The sequence below is a fragment of the Labeo rohita genome, chromosome 13, assembly GCF_022985175.1.
Source record: "Labeo rohita strain BAU-BD-2019 chromosome 13, IGBB_LRoh.1.0, whole genome shotgun sequence".
In the NCBI taxonomy this organism is placed as follows: domain Eukaryota; kingdom Metazoa; phylum Chordata; class Actinopteri; order Cypriniformes; family Cyprinidae; genus Labeo; species Labeo rohita.
Window position 1 is genome coordinate 35,684,975 of NC_066881.1, and position 19,946 is coordinate 35,704,920.

The following is a 19,946-nucleotide window of genomic DNA, read 5'->3' on the forward strand; positions in this document are numbered from 1 at the left end:
GGATTTCTGTTCCTAGAAATGTATAAAAGGCCACTGGTCATCAAGAGCTCTTTTGTGTTTCCATAAATTGGTATTGATTCGCACTACAGTGTATAATGAGGTTTTTGTGGTTTTTTTGTGTGTGTGTGAGACTCAGGAGAGGCAGAAGTGAAGAGTCCACAACAGGTCCTTTACAGGCTGAATGACACGAGGAGAAAATCACAGGATGTTCTACATGAACAGAGGTAACAGCGTCACTCAGACTTAATTTAGTAACAAGTTTAAATCGAATTGAATTAAAAAAAAACTTGTCATTAACTGAAAGAAAATATTAAAAAATAATAATTTAAAAATTATTTTTACAAATCAATAAAAATAAAAATGTATTTTATTTCAGCAAGTTGCCAAGGCAGCATTTATCATTAACATTTTGTGTAATTTTTTAAATATGTCTATGCTATGGAAGCCCATTTCCGCAACTGAATAAAATTTTTTAAAAAGTAATTGCGACTTTATCTCACAGTTCGAACACCTTTTCTCAGAATTGTGAGATATAAATTCATAATTGCGAGTTATAAAGTCAGAATTACGAGATATATAATGTTAAAATTGCAGGATATAAAGTTAGACTTGCGGGATACAAACTCACAATTGTGAGAAATAAAGTCAGAATTGCAGCATATAAAGTTAGAACTGTATGATTTAAAATCGCAATTCTGATGTTTTTTCTTGCAGTTGTGAGTTTACATGTAGCAGTTTGGTCTTTTTTCTCAGAATTGCGAGATATAAACACGCAATTGCAAGAAATAAAGAAATAAAGACTTTTCCGCAATTTGTATCTCACAATTCTGACTTTTTTCCTCAGAATTGTGAGATATAAACTGCGAGTTATGAAGTCTAGTTTTTAAAAAAAAAAAAAAAAATTTTGACTGAAATTTGACTGAAATTTTCACAGATTTGCAAGCTTATGTCTCATAATTCTGACATTTTTCTTGCAACTGAGTTTATATCATGCAATTCTGACTTTTTTTTTTTTTTTGACTGCAAGTTTATATTTCACAATTTTGACTTTGATTCTGAGAAAAGTCAGAATTGTGAGAAAAAGTTGCAATAACATTTTTTATTCAGTGGTGAAAACATCCATACTATGCAGTTTTAGTTTCAACTTAAAGTAGCTAAAATAAAATCAGTTTAAGTTTTCTGTGTTTTATTTTGCGTAACGGTTCAGTAATTTTGTTGCATTTTTGTCATTTTTATAATAAAACATTTTTTTTTTTTTGCTTGCTTTTATTTAAATTTTGATTTTAGTTATTTTACTACATCATGTAAACAAAGCATTTTTGTTACTTGAATTAAGGTAAACTTGAACTGAAATAAAATTAAAATATATATATAAAAATAAAATAAAAATATTTTATTGCAGCTAGTTGTCAAGGCAGGATTTCTCATTTTCTTTAACTGCATTTGTTAAAATAAGTAATAAGTAAATACTCTGTAGACATTTAACAAGTATATGTAAAATGACAAAACAACAAATTTACTAAAACATTAATGGACAATTAAAAAATCTAAATTATAATTTTAATAAACTAGCCTATGTGATGCTTTAATAATGATACTAAAATAACAGCTTGGTGTTTTCTTTTTTTTTCAGTTTCATCCTAATATTCAGATTATTGATTCACTCAAAAAAAAAAAAAAAAAGAACTTTCGCTGGCGTTAGTTTCACTCTATACATCCATGTTCACATTACTTAAAAAATGCATGTAACATCATGGACTTGGGGACTTAGAGTGGTTTCTACAAAAAGCTAACATTGTCAGCTTTACTTAACAAGTGTTTGTTCAGTCAACTTAACAACGCTGAGTGAAATGCACAAATTAGTAAAACGATGTAGGATGGACCTTTCCTCAAACCACGTTGAGGAAAAGATGCGGGTGACTCTGCTTGTCGGGTATGAATTAAATTCTTTGCCATCCTGATAAATACAGCTTTGAAAAAGTGATTTAAGTCTGCACAAAGGGTTTTTATTAAAGTTATCAGTTTATTTTGGTGCCTGGTGATGCTGATCTGTTGCATACAGGCTACATTTTCATTCTCTAGTATGTTTCCATTTTAGTTAGTTATGCTGACTCATGTTTCTCTCTCAAAACAAGCATGTGGCAATATAAGGACTGCAATATAACAGTGTCAACTAGATGGCAATTTTTGAAGCACTGTAATGTTAGATTAACACATGGCTAATTTGGTTTAGTTGTTCAAGCCCATGTGGAGGTAGCCTAATTGCTGTTTTGTCTTCAGATTTCATTGAATAACCCTGAATGTAATTTTAAAAATGAAAGATATCCTCTGTGTTGTTATGTCTTTTAAATCAGATTGCTGCTGAGTTTACCACCACTCAACTGATTTAGACAAACACTGGATGGATACAGAAGTAAACTGGCCAGCATCTACCGATAAAGGAGTTGCAGGACGGAACATGTGTAAACTAATGGCTGTCATTGAGAAGCTTTGTGATATCTGTTTATGATGCTTGTTTTCACTTTGGCATGGTGAATTGTAATTTTGTCTGTTTTTAATTTTTTTTTCCACAGAACAATACCAGCTCAATTTGGATCAGTGTGTCTTAAAGGGATAGTTCACCCAAACATTTTGTCATCATTTACTCAACCTCATGTCACTCCAAACCTGTATGATTTTCTTTCTTCTGTTGAACACAAAAGAAGATATTTTGAAGAATGTTGGTAACCAGACAGCAATTGACTTCTATAGTATGGGAAAAAAAAATACTTGAGTCAATGGCTGCTGTCGACTGTCTAGTTACCAAGGTTCTTTAAAATATCTTTTGTGTTCAACACAAGAAAGAAAATCATACGTGTTTGGAACAACTTGAGGGTGAGTAAATGAGGACAAAACTTTAATTTTTGGGTGAATTGTCCCTTTAATGAAGACTATGAAGTCCTCATGAAGTAAGTGTTCTCAGGCGTTCTTTTGAACGGTTATGACAGATAATACCCCAAATAAAATCACTAGACAATACAATAGAGTAATCACATATGGACTATATTCATACAGTATAAGTAACTCAATAGTGCAAGAACAAAAAAACAAACAAACAAACAAACAAACAAACAAAAAAAACTACAATTACACACTGCATAAAGGTCCTGCATAAAACTGACAACTTTTAAAGGGGTCATCGGATGCCCATTTTCCACTAGTTGATATGATTCTTTAGGGTCTTAATGAAAAGTCTCTAATATACTTTGATTAAAAATTCTCAATGGTTTTGTAAAACAACATCCTTTTTGCCTTGTCAAAATCAGCTCTGCAAAAATCATCTCATTCTAAGAGGTTGTTCCTTGAAATGCAAATGAGCTCTGCTCGCCCCGGCCCCTCTCTTCTCTCTGTGGAGTGACGCGCCTGTTTACTTTAGCCCCGTTTAGCCGCTAAACTTCCTAACTATCACGTTATAAGGAAAGACGATCACAAAGATTCATAAAAAAAACCCTTATACTCACTTCTGCTGTAAGTGAAGCTGGATCACGAATGATTCGCGTGAACACAGACGGATATATGTAGATCGGGAGGCGCATTCCCTTCACAAACAAACGTAATCCACTGCATCTTCAGCGGCTCAGATGTCGGGAGTAAATGATGATCACTATGTTCATTATTACATCCAGCAACACAACACCTCAATCGCTCAATCAGAGATATTCTTGTCTAACTTACATCCCTGCTCCGGCATCAAAACAAGGAAAGTTACTGGACTGTGACAGCTGGTCTGAGGTAAGACACTCATGTCAATCAACTATTGTGGGAGTGTCCTCTGTGGGTGTGACGGCACAACGACAGGCATCTGAGAATGACTCGATTTGAAAAAGGGGATATTATTTTTACAGATTAATTAAAAACCACTGCATGGATTTTTATCATTATAGGGTAGATTTGTACATACACTGACAACACACATTAATGTTCAAGCAACATGTAAAAGTGAACTTAGCATCCGATGACCACTTTAAAACTGGAGTTTGGAGTTTCATGGAGTTCCACTGAAAGTTTTTTTTTTTTTTTTTTTTTTTTTTTTCTCAGCTTGAAAATGTATGTTGTTACACAACAGTACAATTCATTGAATGCACTGTAACCTATTAATTACAGCCTTTATTTATTCCTGTCTAAAATTAATATGACCCGACTAAGGTCTGTGGATACATAATTCTCAGAATCTTTGCTTTTTCTAGATGTATTACTAAGTGATGTTAAATTTGCAACCTGCATTTGTTGGTGTAATGAAAATTACTGAACAGCTTTACTGTTTTCATGCCTTTTAGGACTTTGTGAATGCTGAAAGAGACCTGACTAATACAGTCATTGGAATTTACATCATCAAACCTGGTTTGTGACCCTCCATCAGATTTTGGAATCAACTAAAAGTGCAGAAGCATGGAGATGTCACCTAGGCTTGCTTTGTCATATACAGCATGAATCTGTATTACATTGCAAGACCTTGGAAAGAACTTTTTCTGTTGGCAAGAATGTCGTTGCCTATCTTGAACTGAGAATGGTTACAATTTTTTGAAGAAGTTGCTCATTGTAAGACCTTGAGAAGAAAATGTGTTAGAAACAAAATGTATTTTGAACCACTTGACAGTCTTTTTTTAAGTCCAACAAATCTTTTTTTGAGAGTTGTTAGTTTTTATAATAGTGATTTGATTGTTGTCTTGCGGTCAGCGTATCATCTCTGAAGATGAACAGAGAGCGTCTCGTGAGAGATGTGAAGGTGGCATAAAGGACACGTGACCCCGTCTCTTCAACACCTTCAACACCTTCAACATCAGTGATGATGCAGATGATTCAGTCGAATCGCTCGAGAGAAACAGACCGTCACCGACCTGCAGCCAGAGGCATGTGTGTTTCCGTTTCCTCTCACCACATGTGAAAATCACACTTCAGCAGAAGTGTTTCATTGGCCACACAAGATTTTTTTACAGCCACATCAAAGCTGAAGATCACAGTTAAGTGATTTACTGAACTCACAGAAAATGAACCAGACAGAAATGCAGTTTCTCTCTTCTCTGGAGGTTTATCACTCTCCCTCATTCATTGTGTTGCAGGTTAGATTGACGGTAATTCAATGTATTTTGATATTGATGGAAATAAAATAGCTCAAATGTCAAATGTCCAGCATTTAATGAAATGATCTGAAACGCTTCAAGAGTTTCTCACAGAGTCTTTGTTCCTCACAGATTAAAAACACAGAGATGAAGACTGGAAAGGAAAAGACGATTTCACAGGCGACTGGAGGCCAAACCAAAGAAATTCTGAGGTCAGACGACCACCGTCCTCAACAATACAGCGCTATCATTGTGTTTCATTGCTGGATGATCAATACAAGTGAAAACAATGAAATACTGATAAGAGAAACTGCTTCAAAAAGGGTTTGTGATAATGAGACCAGAAGCATTTCCAACTTTATTTTAAAGTCCCCATTAAATCAAAATTGAAGTTTTCTGGATTTTAGTATGAACGTGTTAGACTTAAAGTTATCTGTAAGCTAGTGTGCTTCAAATTCGCATTTTAAAATGTTTAAAACTTACTTCCGCCAATACGAATCAGCGATTTACTTAGTTCACCGTCTCTAGCTCAAACTGTGATATAAATGAAATGCTATTGGCTATTTTAAAAAGAGGGCGGGGCTGCTGGATATGTCCTGCCCTGTCTTCCTGTGTCAGTTGAAATTACGTCAACACAGAATAATGCTGTGGACCTTTAAATCATCTTAATGGGGTTTAAGTCAATTCGCCTTTATTTCTATAGTGCTTTATACAAGATTGCAGTTTCATAGAAATAAACAGAAAAGTAACAGAATCATTGATGCAAACTTCGTCAAGTATGAGGCTAATTTTATTTTAGCCGTAAGCGCTACAAAAGATAAAAGAGTCATTATTCAGATCAATTCAGTTCAATGTTTATTCAGCTGAGTTCAATAACAGTATCAGTGCTGCAAGATTCATTAATTATAAACAAATTTGATTAGTTGTAAAGCAGCTCCACAGAAGACATTACTCAGATCAATCCAGTTCAGGTTTTGTTCTATCCAATCAGTGCTGATTCAACAAAAAATGCAGAAAGAAATACAAATTTAGCTTTTTCTCAAATGCATAAAGCGCTTTTGAACTAAATTCCAAAGGTAGTAAATCATAATCGTTTAATTTCAGTTATCTATCATGTTTTGCATCCTAGAAGTAAGTAATTGTCTGTGAATGTTAGACTTCCAAATAATTAAGAATTACAGATGCTGTAAATGGTAGAAGTATATGGACTACAAATCAATGTGTTCATTATTATGATAATAAAATAAAATAATATGTTAACAAATACCAGTTTGAAATATCAAGCAGCAAAGCAGACAATTTTGTACAGCTAAACTAATCGTAGCTAACCCAGCCATCAGAGAACATTCTGATGTTTTTTAAAAGTTATATAAATGTTAGGACAAACATTCTTCAAGTAATGAACATTCTTATAACTTTATTAATATTTGAAGTACATTCCCATAACATTAGAATGTAACATTTGATGCTCTAGAATGTTGATCTCGGAATGTTTTAATGTTCTAAGAAACATTTTTGTAACCTTTCATTCTCATTCAAAAGTAACATTAGACCATAAGTACAAGTACCATAATATTTGCAAAGTGATAGAATGGAATGTTCATATAATGTTCATATAACCAAGCAAAAAAGTTTTAAAAATATATTTAATTCAGGAATAATATTTTATAATTTAATGAGAATGTTAGCAAAATGTTCTTAGAGCATATTTTTGTAAGCCTCAAATGTTCAAATGATAAAAAATTTCTTTCATTCTGTATAACGCAGTAAAAATATCTATTTCACTGTCTTGTTGGTTCATATATTTTCCTCTGTTTTTCTCTTGTATTTAACACACTGTCCTCTGGAATTCTCCAGAGCTTTTTGTTTTCTGGATGCAAATTAAAAAACTTGTGGTGCTCTTAATTATATTGCTCTTAACGGCCAATTACAGTTTATTGACCCAGAGCTCTTTTCCTGCCGCTCACCCGTCTGAGGGCTTTATTGATTACATCCCAATCTATTCGTGAAACAGCTCCCCTGCGCTAGTCTAGTGGCTCTTGTCTGAAATGGACTCTATTTTGTGCTCATAAATTGTTTCAGGGCTCTCATGGGACACCGCTGTTGACGGTGAGGACCAGCATTTGCTGATTGTTAAAGAGCAACAGGTTATGATTCCGGAGCCAGTTTATGTTGCTGAAAAACTGAAATGTTTGTGAGCCGATTTGACATGGACTGAATGAATTGTTATACTGAGATGCTATAAATTACTGTCAGTGGTTTGGAGACAACGCATCAGCATGTGTCAGTGTTTGTGTGTGACAGACGGCCGGATGAAGCCCGGCTTATGAAATGTTAGCACTGTCAGTCTGTCCCATGAGCTAGTTTCACTAGAACAGAAAGAATCAGGTTTGATCCCTCAGAAGATTCATTTTAGCAGCAAATCATTTTTGTGAAAAATCACTATCACTACCACAATAAGGTCCCATAGGCCAACAACAAAAATCGGCTGAAAATGTGCTCACGCTTAGGCTATCCAAGATGAGGATGAGTTTGTTTCTTCATCAGATTTGTATAAATGTGTCATTCCATTACTTGCTCACCAATGGATGTGAATGGGTGCCATCAGAATGAGAGTCCAAACAGCTGATAAAAACATCACAATAATCCACAAGTAATCCACACCACTCCAGTCCATCAGTTCACATCTTGAGAAGACAAAAGCTGAAACAAATCTGTCATTAAGATGTTTTAACTAAAATACAAATCCATAGTCCATAATAACACTTCCTCCAGTGAAAAAGTGGTCTGTTCTGAATCAGGAGGGAAATCTGCACAGATCAAGCAACCTTTACAAGCCGAAACAGCTTTAAACAAATATGTGGCTGGATTTTGATATGAAAGACAACAGAAGATTTTTCACTGGAGGAAGTGTTATTATGGATTATGGACTCGTAACTTTAGTTAAAAACGTCTGGATGTATTTGTTTCAGCTTTTGTCTTCTCAAGATGTGAACTGATGGACTGGAGTGGTGTGGATTACTTGTGGGTTATTGTGATGTTTTTATCAGCTGTTTGGACTCTCATTCTGACGGCACCCATTCACATCCATTGGTGAGCAAGTGATGGAGTGACACTTTTCTCCAAATTTGAGGAAGCAAACTCATGCTGAACATTGGATTTTCAGCACATTTAGATTTTGAACTATTCCTTTCTCTAAAGTAGTTAATAAAATGGAACCTTATTGTAAATCTCCTTTTAATGTTTTGTTGTATGAATCACCATCCACTACATTTGTATAGAAAAGAGCCTCACACATTCTGTCTAACATCTCATTGTGTTTAATAGAAGAGAGGAAATAAAACAGGACTGGATTAACATTTTATTTGCATTTTTATTTGCACTTTTCTTCCTTCTCCTGCATACCATCACATACGTTAGTGTGACAAAGGTTTGGTGTTTGTCCATCCAGCAGTTGTGTGAGAGAGAGTCTAGTTGAATATCAAAGTGTTTTCAGCAGTAAGTTTCTCTGCAGCGCTGCTGCATCCATCCGAGCGAAACGCTGCGTGTTCCCGCAGTAACAATGTGAGCGGATTACTGATCTCCTGATAGCCTTAATGTCATTTGGACTGTGCTTGCCAACTGGCGTGCAGAGAGGAACATGATAATGTGAATGTTTTTTCAGTCAGAAACCAAAGTGCTAAATCCCCTAGACTTATCAGAGGACGGGAAACCGATGTACGTCTGCTGTAAAAGTTGTTTACAGACTCGTGCGCTTCTGTGCCCGACCGCCACCTCCTCATCCGCCAAGACTCTTCGACTTCACCTTTCATAGTCAATGAAGAAGTATAATAATGTTTGGGCATGTTGATGGTCTGATGATCACCGCTGCGTCCTCAAGTCCAAAAAAAGCAGAATTTGATTCCAGTTTATTCAAACTTTTCTAAAACCTCCTCAGGTTTCTGCCAAAGTTAGGATCGCATTATAAACATTTAAATTCTTAGTGACACAAGATAAACCTGTATTGTGAAAAGGAAACTTTCAGACATGATGTGTTGAGCTGGACCTACTTTTTAAGCTTATGCGCATGCAGTATCTGCATTAGGTTCGATGTTGCCATTCATTTAGATCGTTTTCATATATGTCCAGGACCCTTAGCAATGTGACATACTCTGGAAGTAACACAGCAAAACTACATCAGAATTAAATGTCCTGGCTGTACTATAAATGTATGGCAAAGCAACGTCTTCATCAATTATTGTATGATTGGAACAATCATCTAGTTTTCGCACTTTGCAAAGCCATACTCCCTTCTGGTTACTCTCTTTTTATAAATAAAATGTTGTGGAGGTAATTATTTCTCAGATTTGATCATGGTAAAGAAATGCCAATAGGGTGTTGCTAGGATGTTCTGTGTGGTCGCTAGGATGATTCTATGGTGTTTTATGGTTGCTAGGGTGTTGATACGGTACTCTGTGTGGCTAGGGTGATGTTTGGTTCCTCTTTGTGGAAACTAACGTGTTGCTAGGGGTTTTTTGTGGTCACTAGGGTGTTGCTTGGGGTCTCTTTGTGGTTGCTAGAGGGTTGCCAGGGTGTTCTGTGTAGCTAGGGTGGTGCTTGGGTGTTCTTTGTGGTTACTAAGGTGTTCTGTTTGGCTAGGGTGTTGTTTGGGTCATCTTTGTGGAAACTAACATGTTGCTAGGGTATTTTGGGTGGTCACTAGGGTGTTGCTATGATGTTCTGTGTTGCTTGTGATTGTTGCTAGGGTGTTTGTATGGTTTCCAGGGTGTTGCTAGGGTGTTTTGTATAGCTAGGGTGTTATTTGGCTCCTCTTTGTAGTTGCTAGATTGTTGCTAGGGTGTTTTGGGTGGTTACTAGGGTGTTGCTATGATGTTCTGTGTTGCTTGTGATTGTTGCTAGAGTGTTTGTATGGTTTCCAGGGTGTTGCTAGGGTGTTTTGTATAGCTAGGGTGTTATTTGGGTCCTCTTTGTGGAAACTAATGTGTTGCTTGGGTGGTGTTTGTGCTTGTTGCTAGGGTGTTTGTATGGTTGTCAGGGTGTTGCCAGGGTGTTTTGTTTTGCTAGGGTGTTCTGTGTTGCCTGGGTGTTGTTTGGGTCCTCTTTGTGGAAACTAACGTGTTGCTAGGGTATTTTGTGTGGTCACTAGGGTGTTGCTAGGGTGTTCTTTGTGGTTGCTTGACTGTTTTCTGTGGTCACTAAGGTGTTGCTACTGTGTTCTGTGTGATTTGAGTGTTGGTAGGTTGTTTTATATGGTTGCTAGGGTGTTTTGTATGGTTGCCAGGGTGTTACTTGGGTGTTCTTTATGGTTGCTAGAGTGTTGCTAGGGTGTTCTGTGTAGCTAGGGTGTTGTTTGGGTTCTCTTTGTGGAGTGTTGCTAGGGTGTTTTGTGTGGCCACTAAGGTGTTGCTAGTGCGTTCTATGTGGTTCTACGAGTGTTGCTAAGGTGTTCTGTGTTGTAACTAAAGTGTTGCTTTGGTGTTTTCTGTGGTTAGGGTGTTTCTAGGTTGTTTGTGGTTGCCATGTTTTCTCTGGGGTGTTTTGTCTGGTTGCTAGACTGTATCTAGGGTGTTATATGTGGTTGTTAGGGTGTTCTTCACGGTTATGTATTTTCACCCTGTCTAGTGTGAATCGGGCTCCTTCAGTGTGCGTCTGTGGGACATTTGTCGTCTTCTTCAGGTGGAAATGGTGTGTCTGAGTGTCAGTGCTGTACTGGAGCAGATGGAAACCTCTCACCATCCTCCTCATGAATCATCACTTCCTGCATTAAATCAGACTAACCAATCAGGAGCCAGAGAACTGAAGACAATGAGAGTGCAAAAAACTCAAAGCTCTTATATTTAGAATTAATTATAACTGCCATTAAAATGACTGATTGAAACTGTTATTAAGGTCAGATAAGTCAGTGAAACAATGAAGGCACTTGAGCTGAAGTGCTGGTTATTGTAACGACTCGCTTGATCAGGATAACAATTTGAGCTTGTTCTTACAAAACAAATACTACGCAGTAGTACATGATATGTTTCCAAAACCATACTAGTACTATGGTACAAGTCTAAAAAACATGGCAAGATTAAAAATTTAGACAAAATAAATGTATTTGGTTTTAGCAGTCAAGCTTGTGTGCATTAACTGAACTGATTAAATCTGCAGAAATTCTGATAAATCTTCAAGGAGAAGTGCTGAGTTCTGATTGCGGTTGATGAGAGTCTTCAGCTCAGGTACAGAGGGATTTCTGTTCGGTTTTATCCTGGGAATCTGACATGATCGTTTTGTACAGCTACAATTTTTCCCACATCACAGGGATCAGGATCAGAATCAGGAAATCACATGCTCTGTGAGAGGCTGCTCTGTGTGTCACATTAATGATTAAAGCTCTTATTCCGTGTGTCACGATCCAGAACCTTCTGCTGAAATAAATCGAACGGACCTGAGCGCCTTTGAAGAGTTCAATCCGAGTTAAACGCTTTCAACAGCATCTGTGGCGTCATGTCAATTACCACAGAAACACATTTCAGCGCCAATCACAGTTTATACGTGTAAAGGTCAGGCTAGTGTGGTAGTGTGTGTAAAATTCATCAATTGTTGACGCAGCTCTAAGAAAGAGAATAGTGTCATTGTTCAACTCAGTTCAGGTTAATTTCATTTCAGTTCAGTGTGTCACTGTTACAAAGTTAAGTGCTATATACAGTATCCAGCTCAGATTAGTTTAAGGTTTAATAATATCACTGAATATTATTAAAATGTAGATTTAGACACGTTAAAATATATTTTTTAAGTTATTTGTTCGCAGTCTTCACATTTATGCATACTGGTTTATTTATTTTTTTTTATTTTCTTATTTATTTATTAATTTTTTTTGATAGATGAGTCAAAAATGATGAGTCTGAAATTAAAAAAAACTTTTGAAATACTAAAATAATTAAGACTAAAACTAACAACTGAAACTTAAACCTTAAAATATTAACATTTTAAAAACTACATAGATGAATAAAAACAAAAGAATAAAATATATACAAAAGCTAATAAAAATGACAAATACACTACAAAATTACTAACTTTAAATTAAAATAAAATGTAGTTTTTAATTAAAAACTAAATGTATACAAAAAAAAAAAATCTAATTTTAAAATATTAACCAAAACTATAATAATATATCAGTGATACTAAAATAACACTATCATAAGTTTGATTTGCAGTCAGTGCATGAACTGGTCAAATGTTTTCCTTGAATGCAGTGTATAAAAGCATCTGTCAAATGAATAAATATGTTAATCAGAATTCAATTCAATTTAAATTTATTTGTATAGCGCTTTTCTTGATACAAATTGTTGCAAAGCAGCTTTAGAGCTGTGATGCCTGGTTACTGGTTTAAACTTGGCTCAGGTTTTTAAAAAATTTGGGTCAGCACACCTTAATAGCTTTAACAATTGATTGACAATTAAGTTTAGATACAATGAATTTAGGCTCAGATTATGCAGAGCTGTAATAGCTGCTAATGCTGGATATTTTGATGAATCGAAAATTTTTTCCTATGTATAAACTGTTTGTGTAATAAAATTTGTTTTTGTAGTTTGTGTTGTCCCTTATCAGTGCAAAATTATCACAAATTAAAAAGGATTCATGCCAATATTGTCAAAACCCCCACTTTTCTAGGGCGTTTATAAAACTTTTGGAGGGTAGTGTACAACATATCACAATCACAAAATAACATAAAACAAAAACAAAACACAAAAGTTTACAATACATTTATAAACAACACTACACACAAAGGATAATGACAAAAAAGCACCACAAAGTTATTAGCTAGCTATTAATAGCTAGTAACGAATATACAAGCGAAACCTAATACAAAATACACTGATCAGTGAATCCAACTAAAATGTAAGCCAAGAAAGAAAAAAACAAAAAACGAGGAACAAAAAAATATGTCTAACTTGATAGTTTGAAGAAAAAGGAACAAAATATTGTTGTAAATAACTAGGATAATTAAAATAAATACATTTTACAAAGCCAGTGAATGTCATCTTGTGTGCAGAGATGGCCACTGGAGTGCATCATACATTATACAATGATGGGTATAAAAAGAACATCCCCAAACAAATCTGCAGAGTCTAGTATACACTATGTTAAGTGGAGCAAGATCTAATTTTGATGCAGATTGATAAACATAACATCACAATAATCAAAGATTGGAAGTATAAGTTGAGAAACAAGTTTCTTATGAACACTGTATGAAAAACAATTTCTAGATCGACATAAAGTACTAATTCCAAAATTTGTAAACTGTGCAGTAAACATTAGTAAGCAGTGCAGTAGTTGTAGGATGATTGGACCTAAAGCCAGTGTCTTTGCTGATGACCTTTGATGGTTTTGGTGTGAAAGGTAGTGTTGGGTTCAAGTCCACCTAAGTCAAGTCCGAGTTTTTAACCAATCAGAGTCCAAGTAAACACTACTGTTTGTGTGATGAGGCTACAGAGGGGTCATGAGACGTTGGATCCATTTGCAACAGTTTATTTAAATCAGACAGTTCAAACAGGCTGTGGTCAACAACGGCAAACAATCGTGGTGAAGGCAAAACCAAAAGGGTAGTATAAGTCCATGCAAAGGGTCGGGGCAGGCGGCGATCAAAGGCAATAATCCGTGGGAATAGCGTGGGTCGATAAAGGGCAGGCAGCAAGAGTTCACACACGATAAAGACAGTCCGGTTGGCAACAGTAAAGCAGTCCGATAGAAAAACGCTCAGAGTTGGGGACATAGCCGGCAAAACTTCGCGACGAGCGAGCCGGCGAGGCATGCTGAAATGGCCGCCAAAGGGGAAGTGAACAGAGCGACCCGGAACTGGAAGCGTGAGTCCCCAGGCACGGGATTGTGGGTAATGTAGTCAGAATTCGGGCGAAGGTTCCCGCTGGCGCTGGACAGAGGGAGCCACAGAGACCGCATTCGTGACAGAGCCCCCCCCCGCGAGTGCCTCCTGGCACGAGGAGGCAACCGACGCCGGGGTCTACCCCTACCTCGGGGCTCTGGTCGATCTGGGTGGGTAGAGTGGAACTCAGCGGTGAGCGACGGATCCAGGATGTCCTCTGCGGGCACCCATGACCTCTCCTCGGGCCCGTAATCCTCCCAGTCGACCAGGTACTGTAGACGACCGCTCCGGCGTCGGGAGTCCAGGATGAGACTGACTCGATACGCCTCCTCACCGTCGATGATCAGGGGGGCAGGCCTCTGCGGAGCGGTCTCGTCTAGGACCTCTGTCCCTCCTGGGCGACCAGCGGGCTTTAACAGAGACACATGAAAAGTTGGTGAGACACGGTATTGACTGGGTAAATCAAGTCTAAAGGATACTGGTGTGATCTGACGAGTTATTTGAAAAGGACCCACGTACCTGGGGCTCAACTTCTTGCAGGGCAGACGGAGACGTAGGTCCCGGGTCGACAGCCAGACCCACTGTCCTGGCTCATAGGGGGGGTTCGGTCGGCGGCGACGGTTGGCCTGGGTCTGGGTGCACCGGACGGCTCTCTGGAGGTGGATGTGTGCCAGGTTCCAGGTGGCTTCACTTTGTCGGAACCATGAGTCAACAGCGGGCAGATCGGAGGGTTCTCCGGACCAGGGGAACAAGGGCGGCTGAAAGCCCAGCACACTTTGAAAGGGCGTCATGTTCGTGGACGGTTTCTGGATGGAGTTTTGAGCATATTCGGCCCAGAGGAGAAAACGACTCCAATCTCCCTGGCGGTCATGACAGTACGAGCGCAGGAAACGGGTCAGTTCTTGGTTTAATCTCTCCACCTGTCCGTTGGCCTCTGGATGATAGCCTGATGTGAGGCTGATGTTAACGCCCAGCAACCGGAAGAAACTAGACCAGAGGCGGGAGGTAAATTGGGGTCCGCGATCCGAGACAATGTCCTCAGGGAGCCCGTAGAACCGGAACACAGTGTTGCATAGGACCTCTGCGGTCTCCATCGCAGAGGGTAACTTAGGAAGAGGTACGAAACGGCAGCCCTTGGAAAACCTGTCGATAACAGTGAGGATGGTGGTATGTCCCTGGGACGGGGGAAGATCCGTTACAAAGTCGAGTGCTATGTGAGACCAGGGGCGTTTGGGGATTGGCAGAGGCTGCAGTAAGCCAGCAGGGAGTTGATGGGAGGTCTTAGAGGTGTTACATGTTGCACACTGCTTGATGAAGGTGATGGTATCAGAACGCAGTGAAGGCCACCAGAAGCGGTTTCGGAGGAGGTGAACAGTGGCCTCTATTCCAGGGTGACCGGAGCTGGGGACCGAATGAACCTCAGAGAGAACTCTTTTGCGGAGGACCGCTGGTACATAGGTGAGACCTTCGGGGCAGTCGACAGGAGGGGGATCTTGGGCCTGGGCCTCCGTGACCTCGGTCATGAGATCCCATGCCACAGGAGCAACAATTATGGAGGAAGGCAGCACAGTTTCAGTCGGTTGGGAGACCTGCTCAGGCTCGTGTACCCGAGACAGAGCGTCGGCTTTAGTATTCTGGGAGCCGGGGCGGTAGTTAATGATGAAATTGAACCTGGTGAAGAACAGGGCCCACCTGGCCTGGCGGTGATTAAGGACCCTGGCGGTGCGAAGATATTCCAGGTTTTTATGATCTGTTAGGATAATGAAGGGATGCCGTGCCCCCTCCAGCCAATGTCTCCATTCCTCCAAGGCGAGTTTGATGGCGAGCAACTCCCGATTTCCCACATCTTCTCTCTGCCAGATCTTCTCTCTGCCAGACTGAGTTTATGTGAGTAAAAGGCACAGGGGAACGTCTTAGAAGGTTGACCCTGGCGCTGTGAGAGGACAGCTCCCACCCCGGTGCTGGAGGCGTCGACCTCAACAACAAAAGGTACCTGAGGATCTGGGTGACGGAGGATGGGTGCTGTGGTAAAACGTTGACGTAAGTCCTGGAAGGCCTGTAGAGCGTCTGGCGACCAGCTTAAACGGGTACTCCCCTTCTTTATCATGGAGGTCAGAGGTGCGGCTATGGAGCTAAAGTTACGTATGAACCTCCGATAAAAATTAGCAAAGCCCAAGAATCTTTGTAACTCCTTTAGGGTCTTGGGACAGGGCCAGTTCCGTACAGCGTTTACCTTAGAATCGTCCATAGCGACGCCCTCTGGACTGATTACGTATCCCAAAAAGGCAATTCTTTCTTGGTGGAACAGGCACTTAGCGTACAGCCTGTGCTGGATGAGCCGCTGGAGCACCACTCTTACGTGCTGGATGTGATCAGAACGTGTGTTAGAAAATATGAGAATGTCATCCATATAGACAATCACCCAGCGATTCAGCATGTCGCGAAAGACCTCGTTGACAAAAGCCTGAAAATATGATGGACTATTCGCCAGGCCGAAGGGCATCACCCGGTATTCGTAGTGCTCTAAGGCCGGAGGTACAAGTGGTAGGGGGTATCGGTACTTGACAGTCACTTCGTTGAGGGCACGGTAATCAATGCAAGGTCGCAACCCTCCGTCCTTCTTCTTTACGAAAAAGAATCCAGCTGAAGCGGGAGAGGTGGAGGGTCGGATGAAACCCTTAGCGAGCTCCTCCTCGATGTAGCGCTCCATTGCTTCTGACTCGGGTTGTGAGAGCGGGAAGACACGGCCTCGAGGTGGAAGAGCTCCGGGAATGAGGTCTATAGCACAGTCCCCTGGTCGATGGGGTGGTAACTCAGTTGCTTTAGCAGTGCTGAAGGCCTCAAGCAGATCTTGGTATTCGGTCGGTATGGTTTGGTTTAGGCTTGAAGTGATGGCACCGGGCGGCGCCGGAGGGGCTGAGTGAAGACAAGACCGGAGACAGCGTGAAGACCAGCGGGTGATGATGCCATTAGCCCAGGAGATGGTGGGTTCGTGGCGATCCAGCCATGGGAATCCCAGGATGAGAGGTGACTGAGGAGAGGTTATTGTGAAGAAGCGGATGGTTTCCTGGTGACCAGGTTCAAGTCGGAGGGTGAGGTCGGCGGTGATGTATTCGATGCGTCCAGATCCTAGCGGTCTGCCGTCGAGGGCGGCCACTGCCACAGGGGAAACACAGGGAAGGAGAGGCAACTGATTAGCTTTGGCAAAGTCTTTGTCTATAAAGTTACCGGCTGCGCCGGAATCAATTAAAGCTGTGGTCCTTATAGACTTCTCTCCACAGACGAGCAGCGCAGATAACTCACACTTATTTACAGAGGTACTACAGCCACTCACCGAGGTGGGAGAGCGAGGTGGTCGAGTGGGACAGGTGGCCCGGATGTGTCCCGCCTCCCCGCAGTATAGACAGAGACGATTGCGAATCCGCCGCTCCCTCTCCTCGATGGTGAGCCTGGTTGTGCCGATCTGCATTGGTTCGGAGCCAGAAGCCACGGGGGGTGGAGACGGCAGCGGCATGGTGAAGGGACGTGCTGGTCTGCGAGCGCGCATCACGTTGTCAACGCGGATGGACAAGTCGATATATTGACTGAGGCTCAGACTTTCATCGCGGCACGCCAACTCCACTTGCAGATCAGGATTAAGTCCCTTACGATAGTGGAGCTTTAAGGGAGCATCGTTCCATCCGCTGTGAGCGGCCAGCGTACAGAATTCCAACGCGTAATCCGCGGCTGGGCGGCGGCCCTGGCGTAACGAAACAATCTGTTCCTCCGCCTCGCTGCTGTCAGGAGTCGGTTGAAAAACCTCCTTAAAGCTCCGAAGGAACGTGGCAAACGTGGGGTAAGTTGAGTGGCCCAGATCCCAGACCGCGGTAGCCCATTCTAAAGCCTTCCCCGTGAGAAGGGAGCAGACAAAAGCGATCTTACTCTCCTCGGAGGCATACAAGTTAGGCTGCTGATTGACAAAAAGAGTGCATTGTAAAAGAAACCCCTTACACTTAGCAGCGGTGCCGTCGAATTTCTCCGGGAAGGCGAGCTTTGGGCTGGCTGTAACTGGTTGAACCGCCGGGAGTGGTGCAGGTGGAGGCACTGGGACGGGAGGCGGGGCGGCCCGCATTCCTTGGATGGCTTGAACCAGCTGCTCCGTGAGGGTGGTTAGACGATCGAGTTGCTGTTGGGACAGCATCGACGCCTGGGCTGACATAGCGGTCGCGATCTGGGAGACTGTCGCTGGATCCGTGTTTGGCAAAGTTTTCTGTGATGAGGCTACAGAGGGGTCATGAGACGTTGGATCCATTTGCAACAGTTTATTTAAATCAGACAGTTCAAACAGGCTGTGGTCAACAACGGCAAACAATCGTGGTGAAGGCAAAACCAAAAGGGTAGTATAAGTCCATGCAAACGGTCGGGGCAGGCGGCGATCAAAGGCAATAATCCGTGGGAATAGCGTGGGTCGATAAAGGGCAGGCAGCAAGAGTTCACACACGATAAAGACAGTCCGGTTGGCAACAGTAAAGCAGTCCGATAGAAAAACGCTCAGAGTTGGGGACATAGCCGGCAAAACTTCGCGACGAGCGAGCCGGCGAGGCATGCTGAAATGGCCGCCAAAGGGGAAGTGAACAGAGCGACCCGGAACTGGAAGCGTGAGTCCCCAGGCACGGGATTGTGGGTAATGTAGTCAGAATTCGGGCGAAGGTTCCCGCTGGCGCTGGACAGAGGGAGCCACAGAGACCGCATTCGTGACAGTTTGTCAGTACCTTAACATTGGTTTAACCCAGGGGTGCCCAAACTCGGACATGGAGGACTGAGTCCGAAACGCTTGAGTCCGAGTCAAGACGTGTCTGCTACAAATTGTACTCGAGTCCGAGTATGAGTCCAAGTACTCCAACTCTAGTGAAAGGGCTTTAACATTTGCCAAAAATAGAACTTTTTATATTAAAAAAAAACAAGGAAGCCCTGCCCAGATTTAAAAGTAACACAAAAGTAATGTAGTGCATTACTTTCTATACAAAGTAACTGAATAACTTAATTAGTTTTAGGGAGTAACGCAATATTGTAATGCATTACTTTTAAAAGTAACTTTTCCCAACACTGTTAATGACATGGAATCAGATGGTGAACACTATTAACAGCAATGATTATTTGTTGCGATAAAACTTTGGTAGTTTTGTATGTTGTTTCAGAGTAAATCCTAGTTACCCCAGGATGCCAATCCCGTAGCATAGAATAGCCACAAAAATTTATTTGGAGTAATCCCCCTTTTTTTTCTGGTTGTCCCTTTTAATAGTCCAGTTACGTTCCTGCATCCTACTTTCTGTGTTTTGTGTATGCTTTGGTCTGTCTCTCAGGAAAGAAGCTCGGTGACGGCGGTCAAAGACATGCAGGAGTCACTGAGAGAACTGGGTCACGATGAGAAACGCCAGTGATTCCTACAGGAGAAAAATAAAGTCAGACAGACGGATGTCAGCGACTTCCTCGCTGCTGAGAAAAGAGGTGCACACACACACACACAGGCTCAGATTTGCTGCTCAAACAATGATTCTGAGGATTATTCATGTTGTTGCTCATGCACTGATGCTCATAATGAAGGTCAGTTGTTTTGTACCGGGTCCCAAAATAAGAGTCACATGACTGAAACTATTAATATTAGCAGGGGTGCACATAAGTGGTCCCCAGGTCCACATGCACGACCAAAATAAAAAAATGTGGTGTAAAAATAAGTTCAGAGTGCGCATTTACATACCGACATGGTTGAGAGCTGTAAATGCACAATTACCATTTTAGATCGACAAACTGTAATACTGTATCAGATTTCTATTCAAACTGAAAACATAATTCTAGGCTATTCACTGTCATTTTCAAAGCACAACGCAAAAATGTGTCATTTCATTTTTATTTAAAAATATAATAGTATTACCACACTTTGTTATTTTGTTTATTATTAAAAAAAAAAAAAAAAAAAAACTAAATAAAGTCCAATGATATTATTA